Source organism: Mustelus asterias, chromosome 6 (assembly GCF_964213995.1).
Source record: "Mustelus asterias chromosome 6, sMusAst1.hap1.1, whole genome shotgun sequence".
Classification (NCBI taxonomy): Eukaryota; Metazoa; Chordata; class Chondrichthyes; order Carcharhiniformes; family Triakidae; genus Mustelus; species Mustelus asterias.
The window spans coordinates 53,496,962-53,513,305 of NC_135806.1; the positions used below are offsets into that span (position 1 = coordinate 53,496,962).

General features: G+C 42.3%; 1 protein-coding gene across 2 annotated transcripts in view; it reads right to left on the reverse strand.

The window, feature by feature from the left end:
* The window catches only part of kank1a (KN motif and ankyrin repeat domains 1a), a 313,072-nt gene extending 296,975 nt beyond the window's left edge, over nt 1-16,097 (reverse strand). Inside the window, exon 1 of one of the 2 annotated variants that reach the window (XM_078214318.1) lies at nt 15,954-16,097. The gene's annotated coding sequence lies outside the window, so the exon portion shown is untranslated. The remainder of the gene's footprint in view (nt 1-15,953) is intronic. The other variant, XM_078214319.1, reaches the window with a different exon arrangement.
* Nucleotides 16,098-16,344: the final 247 nt, after the last annotated feature.

The window sequence follows — 16,344 nt, forward strand, 5'->3', positions numbered from 1 at the left end:
ATTCAACACTGCTCGAGTCACTGAATTAACTGCTGTTATCGACATTGTTCGCGTTCTCCTTAGTTCTTTCCTATAGCTTCACATATACTTGCACTTGATCTTTTAAAGTTGCACGAGAAACTACTTTCCCCTTCTGTTAGGAAGGTTAGGTTAGAGGAGCTCTTCTCATCAAATTGACCATTCTGACAAACAAGGTAACAGACCCAAAATGTTAACTCTCTCCGAGTACTTGCAGCATTTTCCATTTTTATTTCAGATATTCAGCACCCTACAGTACTTTGTTTCTGTTTTGGTGACTATTGTTCATGTATGATTCTAAACATTTGGGGTGAGATTTTTGACTTTGACTCAACATGTCCATGCTGGCAGGAGACCCAGCCATTAGGAGAGCGGGCTGGACCACTTATGCAGGCCAATAGCAAGCTGCGGTTGCAAAGTAGATGCCCTGCTACTGCGCCTAGTTATGGAGAGCAGAGTATTTACTGCGTCCCTCACAAGAGCTGGCTATCAGGTCAGATTGGAAAGGAGGAGTGTCAGTGGGGACTTCAAACAGGCCAGGGTTTATTTATGGGCCCAGTCCAGGGCTCGTTTAAGAATCAACAGACAGGCAATTTGCTCATTCACAAGGCCATTTGAAAATTGCATCAAGGAAGGAACAGGCATCATCGAGGGCCCTCCCCATTTTCAAATGCCACTCACTTAGTTCTCAAGAAACTAAGAGGCAGTGTTGGAAATTCACCCACTTGTCAATGAGCTATTCAACTGTTGAAGCAGAGCTCACCCAGATGCAGCCTCACACAACATCGGCACACGTCCAGTTCTCAGACAGGGGCCAATCGGTCGAAAATCGGAAGTGGGAACCAAAGCCAATTCCCTCCAATTAAAAAAATCTGAGAATACAGAGATAATGGCCTAGTGGTATTATCGCTAGACTATTATTCCAGAAGTTTAGCTAATATTCTGGGGACCTGGGTTCGAACCCCGCCACGGCAGATGGTAGAATTTAAATTTTTTTTAAAAAATCGAATTAAGAATCTATTGATGACCATAAAACCATTGTCGATTGTCGGAAAAACCCATCTGGTTCACTAATGTCCTCGAGAGAAGGAAATCTGCCGTCCTTACCCGGTCTGGCCTACATGCGACTCCAGAGCCAATGCTATGTGGTTGACTCTCAACTGCCCTCGGGCAACTAGGGATGGGTAATAAATTCAGGCCAGCCACTGACAACCACAAATGAATAAAAGTGTCCTTTCATCAGTGACTTGGTGAAAATGAACCATCAAGCGCAGAATAGTTTGAACTGCTTTTATTTAAAATTGTGAATGAAACATTTAAGTGTGGTTTTAACCTCACTTTTCTTTTTAAAATCCAACCTTTCACTTGCTGCAAACCGCTCATTACAAACCAATTAGTTTTGTTGAAGGTTCTGCTGTTGAAAACAACACTTGGGTCAGCTGATGATCGGTTACACAAGCACCTGTTCTGCACAATGCCCAATCTTGATTTTGACAAGAGGATTAAATCAGTTGAGCTTGATGACGTTGGAGTTAAACAAAAGGAGTCCTGCAGGCAGCAAACTGGAAGTCATTTTCTCCTGACAAGTGCAGATTTCATTCATTTTTAGCCACTTTTTAAAAACTAAAAATGAAATGTTTGTTTTTGACAGCTGGCACCGTGCACAGAAGTCACAAAGAATTTCGATAATAATCGAGTGAGAATTCAAACCAGATGTATAAACTGTTAGTGAATGAGTTGGGTTCACGATTATTGAAATTCAATTGCAGTATTTGAACAAATTGATCCATTTAATTCTCCGAAACGTCATAAAGGATATATGAATCGTCTGAACACCACCCTTAAGCCAGTAAACTAAAATAATTCACATGGTGGATTTTGCATTCAGCCACTAATTATTGTACCATTTCAATCAGCACAATTTATATTCCTCCCTTTCAAATACATACAGGTGGCCAAACACATTCTCTCTGCAGTTAGTGCTGGAGAGGAGGGTTTTGTTATGAACACAAAACAACTCGATACGTGGAATAATTTGCAAGACCACAGCAACACCATTTTGGTTGCAGAAAACACATTTTGAACACAAAACTAAAAACATAATGAATAGGTGAGAGCTCATTTACTGTAATACACAGATGTAAAATTCCATATGGTAAATGGATTTATCCCCCCATTCCACAAGCTGATATTTGCACTGAGAACAGGATTATTCCATTTCAGCACCTAGCACAGTGTCTGCATCAAACACCCCCATTCATCAACAACATAACCAGTTGCAATTAAAACACATTATTCCAGTTCAACCACGAACATTTCCAATCTCATAAGAGCAACCACATCCTGACTACAATATTTCTGTGTAGTCAGAGACTGCTGATTATACCAAATTAGGGGTAGCTTTATACTCTGTCCCTGTAACCCAGAACTGATTTTTCTTTAAATTCCAAATTGTCACATTTGCAGATCAAGGTAGATCTTCTTGATGGGAAGGCAGCAAAAACAAAAATGCTGCACATCAAATTTTAGCAATCCAGAGTCGCCCTTCAAAAAGAATACTGAAATGGTCTAAATATGAATAACATATTTGTTCATTCCCCTCCCTTGTAAATTGGCATATATTAGTAGCTCCAGACCAAGCAAACAACTACCTCATAGATAACCTCCATGGTAAAGCATATCCCTCTTAGCACAAGACCATTGTACCAATGCTAGTGGAACTACCTATTTAATCACATTTCACTTTTCTTTCCACGCTCATTCAATTCATATTTTAAAGAAGTTGTCACAATTGCTACTTGCAGTAAAATATTCTATGGGCCACTTCCTCAGAGTAGCAAACAGTGTCAAATTACAATTCCACACCCAATTACTTGCACCAAATTTCTTCCCTGCCTCTCTCGCCCAACCTTCTGTCTCAGGCTGGGTGAAATCCAGGCAGCACAGCATTTCCGAAGACCAGCACCACCATCCAGGAAAGTCAGATTGAAGGAGGCCATGAAATCTTACGGACTAGCTGCTAAATAACTGGGGAAGAAATCAGAGGTTGAGTGTCGGGTGGGTATCTATTCGGGTAATCCTTGGTTGGAACCATCTGAAGTTTGAGATTTAAATTGCATTTGCAGATGGTTCACAGCACAGGACAATTGCCCAGGGGAGATATACACTTCTGGGCAATAACCATGAAGTTCCGAGGGGGATTCCCCAGTGCATCTTTGGGGCACCCACAGTCCAACTCCAGGGAGCTTTGAAGTTACAACCCTACTGTTCTGCATGAAAAAAAAAGCCTCTGAACTCCCGATCGCCAGCACACGCCACCCGCACTTTGTTCTTTTACATATAATTCGGGGCCGCAGCATGACTTCTGGAATATTAATACCAGCCTCACCGATTGTAGTGACTTTTTAAAAAAAATTAAGACATTAAATTACTGATAATATCAATAAGGCTTTTCTGATCTGTCTGCACAAATCTTAAAGAATGTTTTTGATAAAAGACTGCCAAGCAAGGTTGCAACTTGTAATACAGGTAATAAGTGAAATTTAAAAGAATTTAGATGCATTCATTTAGACAGTTGGCAGCTATCAATAGCAACATTTCTGAGACTTGCGTGTGGTCATAAGTGGAGTCGTGGTGATGGCATTCTTTAAGGATCAGACAGATAGAAAGCAGGGGAATGATTCACAAATTTATAAAAAATGCACATGCAAAATCTTTCAATGAAAATGTTTGGGGGCTGAATAGGAAATAAAACAATTTGCCACACAAAAGTTTTATAGTTAAATACATTGCAACACATTTGGACAGAGTCAATTCAAGCACGTGTGCACACATGCAGAGTTTGGTGCTTAATGTTGCTGAGCAGAAGGGTATCAGGGCTCAACAGGTCTGTGACCAGTATCATGAGAGCAAAGAAGGTGTCAGAAAGCATAGCTTAGCATAATTAAAACTGTACAAGGTCTATTCAGCTCAGACTCTTAACTTCTACTGTCATAGCTTCATAAATCACAAAGACTGCCAAATTACACCCCGACAACATTGCAGATCTCCACCCTACCTCAGCCCACCTTCCATTGAAATGCTATGTGTTTTTTGTCACCATGTGGAGATGCCGGCGTTGGACTGGGGTAAACACAGTAAGAAGTTTAACAACACCAGGTTAAAGTCCAACAGGTTTATTTGGTAGCAAAAGCCACACAAGCTTTCGAGGCTCTGAGCCCCTTCTTCAGGTGAGTGGGAATTCCCACTCACCTGAAGAAGGGGCTCAGAGCCTCGAAAGCTTGTGTGGCTTTTGCTACCAAATAAACCTGTTGGACTTTAACCTGGTGTTGTTAAACTTCTTACTTTTTTGTCACCTCCAGACTTGACCATCACAATGCTCTTCTGCACTGGCCTTCCACCTATCATTCTTCAAAACAAAGTGAAAACTGCACTGCCCATATTCTATTCCACACCAGGGCATACTTGTCTCCAACCCCTGCTCTTGCAGACCCACATTCATTCCTGGTTTCTTATCACCTCAAATTTAAATTTCCCCATTTTTGTATTAAAGTCCCTCATGATCTTTCCTCTATCCATTTCTGTAACCTCCTCCAAAACCATAATCTTATCTCCTCAGCCAGTTGGATCGCTTGCATATCTCTGCTTCCAGCACTGGCTGTTGACCTCTGGACACTCAAGCCACATGCTCTTGAATTCCTTCCTTAAACATCCCCTGCTCTTGACTTCCTTTCCCTCCTTAAAACCCACTTCCTTATCAAGGATTTCAATACCTGTGCTAAGATTTCCAGATTTGCTTACGTGACTGTTTTTGTGATAGCATTCCAAAGTGTTATTGGGCATTCTCCACCATCATACCTCCGCACCTGAAAACAGCACTATAACATATAAATGTTTGTTACTTTTATTCCAAGTTATACCATTTTCATTGCGTATTAGTCCATTGTGCTTTGGACTTTCTCAATCACATGCCTCGTGCTGAGAGAATAAGGCCACTTCTTCAACCATAGGCAAACATCCGCCCCAAAAATTGAAGGGCGGAATTTTCTAGCTGCAGTCGCCCCCAAGGCCGGAAAATCCTGCCCGACGTCAGTGGACCTTTGCATGGTCTGTGTCTTGCCCGCTATGATTCAGGATGGGAGAATTCTACCTTATATCCTTAATGTATCAAATACACATACATCATTACTCTCAGATTATTGGATAGTCCACAATCCCTCCCAGACTTTGGAAAATAGTACAGTAAAACTATCCAAACCATGGTTGAGGTTTTAAACTGGTGTGCTTATGTACAGGAGCCATCTAATTTAATCCCATGCTCTTCCACTAACTTACAGTATCAATCTTTTCCAAAAACACTATTGCTAATTGTGGTGAACCATCGTTGGTTCCCACTAGATAGTACTGAGCCAGGGTCTGGCCAGTACTACAAGTATGTATATATGTTGCTGTTGGGGTTAGGGATGGGTTGTTCTACTTGTTGCTGTTGGGGTTAGGGTGGGGTTGTTACACCTTTGTATTGTAGTATTGTGGTACATCCCAGTCGGGCTCCGCCTCCTGGGAGAGGTATAAAGGTCCCTGCTCTGTCTGGGACCCCTCAGTCTGGGATCGTGTATATAATTAGTAGCTGCCTTGTTACAGCAAATAAAAGCCTTTATTTCCTGAGCATCAAGCCTCGTGTGTGATAACGCGCATCACTAATTTGGATTGGTTGTAGCTACCTTCTCCAGCTCAGGTGTCATTGGATGTTTCCATAATGGTTCAGGTGCCTCATTTTTCAAAAAAACAAAATCGGAATCAAATACAATAAATGCAACCCAAATGTTCCCATAATTGCAGTCTAGGTGACCAATGGAATGCTTAGTTAAGTTAATTCTTTTTTAAAAATCCTTGAATTTCCCCAAAAGCAATACAAATAAACATTCACTAAGATAGGACCCAATATGAAAATATAAGCTGCTTTATGTCACAGAACAGGTATCAGAGGTTGGGGGGAGTCTTGCTTCCCTAAGCAAAATGCCTTCCAATTTTTCTTCAGTAACCACTTGCTTCAAAGACCCTCCCCTACAGTTCTCCAGTTTAAGAAACCTGACTGCCCTCAATATCTTGCTGTTTCCTGACCAAAGACAGGGGTAAAATGTTCACCCTGCTGCAGTACAATCACAAGAGAAACACACGGCAAGATGTGAACTTAGTCAAAATTCAGTTGTTACACAAGATTAGGTCCTGTAGTTTTTAAGCACCGCATACCATTTCTCCAGAAGCTCCCACCCAACCCATCAAAAATTCCAGGCATACATTTTTTCCTAATGCATCCCTCTAATGGAGTGCCCAGACTGCATATCATACTCAAAGCAGTGCCCTAACTAACATCTACAAATGGAACAACACTTCAAACCATAGAACCTATATAGCGCAGAGTGTGTCCATCCGGCCCATTGAGGGTGCACCAACTCTCCAAAAGAGCATCCCACCCAGGCCCTCCCCTACACCCTATCCCCATTATCCGGCACCTTTACCATGGCTAATCCACCTAACTTACACATCTTTGAACACCAGGGAGCAATTCAGCATGACCAATCGATCTAACCTGCACAACTTTGGACGGTGGGAGGAAACCAGAGCATCCCTACAGGCACAGGGAGAACATCTGTGTGAGGTCTGCACACAGTCACCCAAAGCCAAAGCTGAGCCAGGGTTCCTGGCACTGTGAGGCAGCAGTGTTAACCACTGTGCCGCCCCTCTGTATAGAACTATTTCTTTAATTTTTTTAAATCTAGGTACACGCACCTCTCTCATTTTTCCTCCACTCAGTCAATAGGTCTCAAGTGTACATTGTCTTTCAGCATTTTCTCCCCATTAACATGTAGTACATTTTTTCCTTTACGTCAAACTTGCCTTTTTGTCTTCAACCTTTATTAGACTATATACAGAGCTTTTATTTCATGTTCCTCTGGAGACTACAACATGATATTATTTAACCTAGACCTCCTTTGTGCTCCTCTGCAATCAAATCCCATTTTTAAAAAAGCATATAAAAGCAAACCATTTTAACACAAGCACAATTGGAAGTATAATCATAAAATCCGCAGGTGTTGTAGAATTACTGTCAAAGTGCACACACTGGTGAAGTGGGGAAAATAAGAGAAATTTTTATTTGTGGCATTACAGAACTCTTGCATCCAGACCATTAAGTTGGAACACGACAGATGATGGTCATTCTTCACAGAACATTTAAAGAGTTTTTGACTATGGGTGAAAACCATGCACATGTACTTGCATATACAACCCCAAGTTGTTAAATCTCCTAACAACTGACCAAGAACACCATTGGAAAATGTCTTAAAAGCTAGCCAGTTACACATCTATCCAGCCACATGATTACGGTGTCTCTTTGAAATTTAGTGTGAAGTCCCATTCTACACACCAAAAGCAAAATTTGAATGCAACAATAGTTAGTTAACATTCTTTCACAGTGCAAACAGTACAATAGCTTCGGAATACAATTATACTGCTAACTTGCTCCTAGGTTTCCATTAATCTGTATCCATAATTTCTGAAAACCAAGTTGAGCGTGGGAAAACAGTGGGTTCAAGGCACCTAACAAATATGGCTAAATATTAAAGGCTGGCAGAAATGGTGGTCGAGTGGAATTAAACTAGATTCACAGTGGGATAAACTAAAAGAAAAATCAATGATCGCAATATAAACAAAACAGAGGGAATAGACTAAGATCCCCAGAGATAGATGAATGCAATCATTTTGAGTGTGGGGGTGGAAGACAGAAATTCATGGGCACTGATGGCCATATTGAGGGAGTCACTCGACAGTGGAGTTGTGCTGAGAGTGTGAAACCAGACACAAATGAGGCCATATTTAAAACAGGGCAACACAACAAACACACAACTGCAGCATTATTAATTTTGCATCCATTGTGTAAGATAATTAGACTTTACAAATTAATTTTGTGCAGATATGGTCAACAGCAATCAACATACAGATGTACAAAGTCCTCCCTAACCAAATTAATGTTTTCTTTTCAAGGAAAGTGGATGATACATGCCTCAGTATGGTGCATCTAAAATTGCATTTGATAAAATTCCATCTGATATATTGGTTAAACTTAAAGCTGTAGAAAATTAGGTGAAATGTGGAAATTAGGTTAAAGATGCATTAAATGGGAATTTTGAGGGGGCGAGGGCGATAAAAGAATGGGATGCCCCAGGACACAACCTTTCAACATTTTGGCTTGTGACGCAAAGGCAGTCAAAGTAGTGCCAAACCAGTACAAACATTAACAGGGCAAGACAACTGAGTAAAGCACTGGACAGGAAAGAGCTGACATGAATGGTGTTGAAACAGAGGGTGAAGCCAAGTGACATAGGATACAAGCTGGAGGAAATCATGACTAAAATTCTTTTACACTGTCCATACAAAATCTGGAGTAGGGCGACCAGCTCTGGTTACTAAGAAAACTAAATCATTGAAACACCAGGCACAGTGCATAGAAGAGTCATAGCCTGATCTCTAGTGCCAAGGGGTCCGAATTATGAAAAGAACGGTGAAAAAGCATTTGGGCTTTTAAAGACTAGATAGGAAGCATCGGAGGTGGTTTCAAAAGGTAGTTAAGAGAAAAGGTCAAAGTAAACCCAGAATCTTACCTGAAGTTAAATTGCAACTGTAAGCAAGATGTAGGAAATTGCATCACAAACAAAGGACAGGATTTTCCACTCTGCGGACCAAGTGTGGTGGGTGGGAAAAGCTATGGCTTACCCAAAGGCCAGATTTGTACACTTCTCACCTCATTAAATATTCATCAACAGGAAACTTGTGTTGCAGACAGGCAGCCTGTGATTGGCCAGTTAGAACTTCAGGTGACAAACAAGAAGAGCTGTGGCTCCTGGCAGGAGCAGAATCAGGGACATGTTGGGTGGTGATGGAGTGGGCCGGATGACCCCCTTTGAACTAGCACATCAGGATGGGGAGGGCACCCAGCTCACAGTCAATGCCATCCAATACATTGAAAACAGTGGTGCTTGACCCCAATGACACATAAGGACTCAGGATGCTGAGGTGTGCAGTGGACTCCCATTTGTCTTGAGCAGGACTATGCACAATTTCACAGCCCCAAGCCCTTTGGGTGTCAGTGCCCCACAGGAAGCCAACTTATGGAAGTGCCCACCACACCCTTTAGCACACTATGGAGGGCTGCTGCTGCACACCTTTCACCACCTTGTCCTTACCTGCTGTGGACATGCTTTGTTCCCGTTCAGCAGCAGAGGTCCCCAGTGGAGGACTTTGTATGCAGGAGTCCTTCTTCCCCCCCCCCCAAAAAACCATTGGGGCCTAGAGTGGAGGGTACTGCATGCAACAGTCCCATACAACTGTAGGTTGCATTGTTCATAGACTCCAAGACATCTGCGTTTTTTGCAGCGGCTATGGATCAGGCATATACATAGAACATTGAACAGTACAGCACAGAACAGGCCCTTCGGCCCACGACGTTGTGCCGAGCTTTATCTGAAACCAAGATCAAGCTATCCCACTCCCTATCATCCTGGTGCGCTCCATGTGCCTATCCAATAACCGCTTAAATGTTCCTAAAGTGTCTGACTCCACTATCACTGCAGGCAGTCCAGGAGAGTGGGAGTGTGTGGGGGACATCCTTCCTATATCTCCCACCACGAACCCTATAGTTATGCCCCCTTGTAATAGCTCCATCCACCCGAGGAAATAGTCTTTGAACGTTCACTCTATCTATCCCCTTCATCATTTTTATAAACCTCTATTAAGTCTCCCCTCAGCCTCCTCCGCTCCAGAGAGAACAGCCCTAGCTCCCTCAACCTTTCCTCATAAGACCTACCCTCCAAACCAGGCAGCATCCTGGTAAATCTCCTCTGCACTCTTTCCAGCGCTTCCACGTCCTTCTTATAGTGAGGTGACCAGAACTGCACACAATATTCCAAATGTGGTCTCACCAAGGTCCTGTACAGTTGCAGCATACAAGTTGTCCTAGGCTGCACACCATTTAGTTTTCTGAAAAATCTGTTACTTCCTTTTGGGTTACACTTCAGCCCAATGCTCCAGATCTTTGGGGACCCGGGATGGGGAGATGGAAGTGCTCATGCCCCTGACCCTTAATAGATGCACCAGTTGCTTGTCCTGACTGTCTGCCCCTCTTCCACAGCTATGTTCACTGCCAGATGCCCCTGGAAAAGGAGCACGTGGCAACCACTGAGGTCTTACATGCCCGGTGGCCACCACAGGAATTGGGGTGTTTCATCACATTCTGATGTTTGAAGCTTCCTTTGTGTGGTAGTTTAAGACCGCAATAAAAAGATAGCCAAATGCATTGTTTCAAAGAAGGATTTTCAGCAGAACTGTAATAACAATGAAAACAGGAACACGAGTAAAGCAGGTCTTGCTTGCAGACTGAAAAGCCCTCCAAAACCTGCACATGCCCAGAACCCTCAACAGGTGCCAGTGAGACAATTACATAGGGGGAAAAGACTCAAGAACACTCTGTACTCAAAATGACATTAACATTTCTAAGATTCTGTTTACTTGGATGTAGCAATTTGTTGATCTACATTATTTGGTTAACAAACAAGCACATGCAGACAATACCAGAGACATTGCTGGAAGAGATGGACTTTCTGCAGGTCACAGAAGTTAGTTCCTTGTAGTCTTGAAATGAGGAGGTCACTTTGCTGGGGGACTTGAAAAGGAACAGGCTTGTAGAGCTTACAACATTGCTGTCTCCAGGTCTTAAGATATACATGTTGTTGCCCTCTCTGCTGTTGCATCTTACAGACAGCACAGAAGGCAGCCATGTCAGCTTCCCTGTCAGGTGGTTCCTCAGTCCACCTTTCCAAATATGGTGTTGGGCTTCCAGGCTGTTATTTGCAGATATTGACCCTGGGTGTGAGGGGAGAAGAAGAACGAGGAGGAGGATGAGTCAATCACTGTCTTGGTTTCAGACTGACCCATTCAAAACAGAAAACTTTTGGATGGTTTAAGGAGATAATAATGAGACCTCTTATTCTGGAATGTGTTCTTCAAGACAGTGTTTTTGAACCTACAGACCAAGTCCTCAGGTAACTTGGGCAGCACCTTTTGCAGCATTTTAATGCCAGTTTTTATGAGGCAGTTCCAGAAGATACCATACTGAATAGCCTAAATTTTAAACTTTAATGAATGAGACATGTCTACACTCAGCTGCCCATTTATGCACCTCATCTCATCACTATATGCTGTTCCAAGCACCTCCTTTAAAGGGAACCCAGGTATTTATCTCACATCCTGTTTCTTGTGCTTTAGCATGCCTTTAAATAGTGATGGCACCAATTGCTTGAGGAGTTCCTTAGGCCAGTGCCTGAGGACAAACCATTTTCAGCTGATTCAAAAGGTGTCCCCTTCACCACAAGTTAGAACTGGGGATGTTCATTTGATACCATTCACATCTCCTCAGATAATGAACCAGTCCATGCCTGCATGGAGCAAGACTTATGGGCTAAGTGGCAAGTAACATTTGTGCCACACAATTGCCAGGTAATATCTAGCCAATTCCCCTGGACACTCAACAGCATCATCATCATTGAATTGCTGCCAACAAGATTCCTGGGGGTCATCACCAGAAATTTAAGTGGGCCAATCAAATAAATATTGTGGCTACTGGACCAGGTCAGACATTGAGAATTCTGCATAGACTAACTCAGTTCCTGACTCCCCAAAGACTGTCCACCACCTACAAAGTACAAGTAAGTAGTGTACTGAAACAATATACGTGCGGCTCCAAAAATACCATGCAGTTCAAAAAGCCCACTTGATTGGCACCCATCCACGATACTCCCTCCACCAAGGCAGTGCCAGTGTGCACCATCTCACCAAGCTTCCTTGAACAGCACTCAAATCTCTACCATCTAGAAAAACAACAGTAGGCACATGGGAACAGCAGCACCACCACCCCAGCATGGAACAACACACCATTCCTTCACAGTTACTGAGTCAAAATTCTAGAAACCCCCTGACATGGATAAACTTATACCACAAGGACAACAGCCATTCATGAAGGAGGAGCACCACCTTTCAAGGCAATTAGGAATGGGCACAAATATTGATCTTGCCAGTGATGTCCATATTCCATGAATGAAATAAATGAAAGTTAGCATTTGAAGGAATGTACATTTCTTCAAAATCTGTATTTCAACTGTGTCCAGAATGGTGCATTTGCTACTCCTACACCAGTCAAAATCACTATTTCACGAACCATCACTTGAGAGCACTTTGCTTTCAGCTCATAATTCACTTCTCTGCTGCCCTCCTTTAACCTCAGGTGTAGGACTAATCCCTCAGCCTTGCCATGCCTTGTGGCCACTACATTCCCATCCACTCCAATCACACTAAACTCATCCCCTTAAAAAGATATTCCTTTCTCTTCCCCAGCCCCTCAAGTCGCTTTGTGCCTTCAGCCATCACAATACTTCTGTGTCTAACCTTATGAAGATGTGTTACACAAAAAGTTAATTTATGCCATCAGTTGGACATATATGATGTAATTGGCTGGACATCGCTATCCATTGAACTATTTTGAAAAGGACACTGGTTTACAGCAGCACTGGCTAAGGAGAGACAATGTCTGTGGAGCTCACAGCAAGAGGTCATGTGATCCAGCTCTAGGGTGCAAGAAGGATACCCTTTACCTGACATGCGGCACGGTGGCACAGTGACTAGTTAGCACTGCTGCCTCTCAGCGCCAGGGACCCAGGTTCAATTCCCAGCTTGGGTCACTGCCTGTGTGGAGTCTGCACGTTCTCCCCGTTTCTGCATGGGTTTCCTCCGGGTGCTCCAGTTTCCTCCCACAGTCCAAAGATGTGCGGGTTAGGTGGATTGGCCAGGCTAAATTGCTCCTTTGTGTCAGGGGGACTAGCTAGGGTAAATGTATGGGTTATGGGAATAGGATGGGATTGTGGCTGGTGCAGACTCGATGGGCCAAATGGCCTCCTTCTGCACTGTATTATTCAATGCTAAGTTAAGGAGCCTGGATGGTTTAGAAACAGGCCACCTGTTTCTAATATCTTCTTTGACTAAATCAATTTTAGTCTGATATTAACCCATGAAGGCTTTTTAACATTGAAGACAAATTATGCAATCTCAAATAAGCCTTCATGAAGCTCTATTTCCAGAGCAAGAGCTGCTCCCTCAGGAGATATGCCAAGCAAGGAAAACATGAAGTCCAGTACCTCTAAAAATCAGTGCTAAGGGGGTCATCATGAGAAACAAATCTACAAAAGCAAGAAGTCCATCTACTGTCAAGCTGGCTAAAAGATTAAAATTCCAGGTAGTTTAAGGTGTTCCACTCACCTTTCATGACCCTAACAACTACAGCACATTCCCCTACAGAATTGAAGCCATAAAGTGGGCAACACCCCTTTTTAAGGGAAAGCAAATTAAACCACATCTAAGAGAACAAGACAAGCATTCCCTAGAGCTCTGAAGGCTGAGAGGTGATCTAATTTGTGGTCTTTAAAAATGTCAGAGTCAATAAGGCTGATGCAGAAAATGGTATTTTCAAGACTGATTCTTAGATTAAGGGATATAGAACAAACAACTGAGGCACGTAAATGGAATTCAGGTACGGATCAAAATGACCTAGCTTTACAGCAGAGCAGGTTTCAGGGGTTGAGTGAGTGACCTTCTCCTATTCCCATCTTTCTTTTTGTGCTCCAACAGAATAAGCAGCAGCATCCAATTTGTATATCACATCATTCCATACAAATTACAACCCAATTTATCTCTGTTTTGGGGTGTTGGTAAAGAGGCAGAAAGTAAATTGTGCTATCCATTTCTTTTCTACCAACCTGAATAGGTATAAATTATCCTGGCTCCAAGCCTCAAAAATCAATAAAACAGCACCCAACAATGCAATTGCAAGTGCCATCCTAGATTACGTAACCATTCCTAGAATTCAGTCTCAAGTCATGTGTACTACCACATGATACTAACTCACCATCCATTCTGAACTGGAATTTGAGAATCTACAACTTATTGCCTTCACAACCAAAATTGATTTCCTTCTTCATCAGTCTGAGCTGAAGATGAACCTAGGTCTCAGAAGAAACTTTCCATTGTTCACTACACAAACTAAAATAAGACTCCATTATAACCCAGCATGGAATCTTATAAATACTTAAACACTAGTACAGCAAGCAAAGCTCACTGGTGACTTTATCAAGTGCATCATCCTAGTGAAATTATCGCCAGAAAACCCAGGTCATGCAATAACTCCGACTTGAGTTTTGAAAGAATAAACTACAGAAATAACTTGAACCCTGATTCTGTGACTTATGCCTCAACTATTGTACATACAAGACACCCAATGGGTGTAGATTACAAGGCAGCAATCTAATCAAGGAATTCAAGACAATGCCAACTGTAACAGCAAATGTTGTGCAATTTGTTAACCGTGTCATCTCAAATGGAGTTACTTAATTTTCCACCATATTTTGCTCCTCTTACAAAATTAAAAATATCACTTTAGATGGCTGCCTTAAAAAAATCACCATTGCATATGCAATGCAAGAAACACATTGGGGAATGGTGGTTTGCACAGTAGCAAGTTACTCATGTTGCAGTTCCCCTATCACTTATTTATGCCTTTTGCTTTTCACAAGTGAACACCCAATTACTGCTCTTCAACATGTATCCATCCATCCATTTGCTGCCCAAATGGTGAACCATCACTAAGTCAGCTATTTCCCTTTCATTCTGTTGCAGGTGACTGCAATATCCATGCCAAACACCTGCAGTGATCACTTCAGAAGTACAGCTGCAGAACCTGTGAACTATCACCATAATTTAGCTGAAATTAAAGGGCTCGCAGTATCGCAACACATACACAAAAAGAAGCTTGGCTGTGGAAAAGGACAAAGAACTTTGCAATATCATTAAACAAACACAACCCTTCATTAACCAGGAAAAGTTAGAAAGTGACCATAGTTAAAACCATTTGCTTTCTACTGGAAATGACTGCCTGTCAATCAAGTCTCAAGACACACCAGTTGTACTATGCGGGAATACCACAGAAATACATTGAGGTTCCAGTAAAAGTCCGCAATCAAAAAAGGGAGATAAGAACATTTTTATTTGAAATAGGGATTTTTAAATAATGTTTCAATCAACAATTAAAATGCTTAGATATATTTCCCAATGCATATCCTGCTGTGCCATTCATAGCCGAATGTATTTGATCTTGTTTCTGAATGTTACAAAATGAGTAAAGAAACATCTGCATCGTCCCAAAATGTTACTGGATAGGAATCACTGGCAGATGGAAAATATTAAAATAGAGGAGAGAATAAAAGAGAGAGAGAGAGATATCTCGTACCTACGAGATCAAACTTCAAATATATTGCAATTTCTCTCCTGGTTATAAGGGAAACGATTCCCTTGTAACAGGACACCCTTTTGGGGATGAGAGAAGCATGTTCACAGGTTTCGCTGCTGTTGCTTTGTCACTGGGACGTGTTCCCGTCCACATCCACTGGCTTCTCCCAGTCGGGGACAAACACACTTGTTTCCACAGCATGAATATTCACGCTTCATTCTGGCCGAAACCACCCAAATCCTGAGGTTCCAGCAACCAAGGTCTCATTTAGAAAATGAATGGCTTAAAAATCCATTATGTATACAGACTTAAAAATGACCGTAACCCTCCAGTCCCCTCTCGACACTTAACTTTTGAAGACGGATGCAAGTTGTTTCATTTTTGAAAACTGCGTTGCAAAACATACGCCACGTTAACCAACAAAAACACAAGTTGCATTTAGACAAAAATCTTTCTTCACACCTCCCCCCGAGTCCATGCAAGTGACCTCCACTGAAAAAAAAACACAACACCAAGTGCTGCAACTATCTCCAAACTACAGCAGACTCACCAAAACTCTGCGAAACAAACTGTCCAGGCTCACTGCAAGAACCACGAACCAGCTTTCTCCGAAAGGGCAGTAACTTTATTCCTTTTCTTTCTTTTTTTTTCTCTCTCTCTTTCCACCTCCTCCTTTTGTAACCGAGCCCACAGTGAAGATCCCAGTGGCGATGCTTTGTACACACAGGACTCCGGGCTGGCAATGCGCATGAACGCTGAACTCTCTTGGGAACTGTGGGAGATGGAGTACTGCAGCACCCAACCTGAGAAAACCCAAATCCTCACCCACTGGCAAGTAAGCCTGGGACATAAAAATGATATGAATGTCAGAAATGGAGTAAATAATGAAGGGGCTGCTAACAGGAAGGCATAGTGAGAGGTTTAACAACACCAGGTTAAAG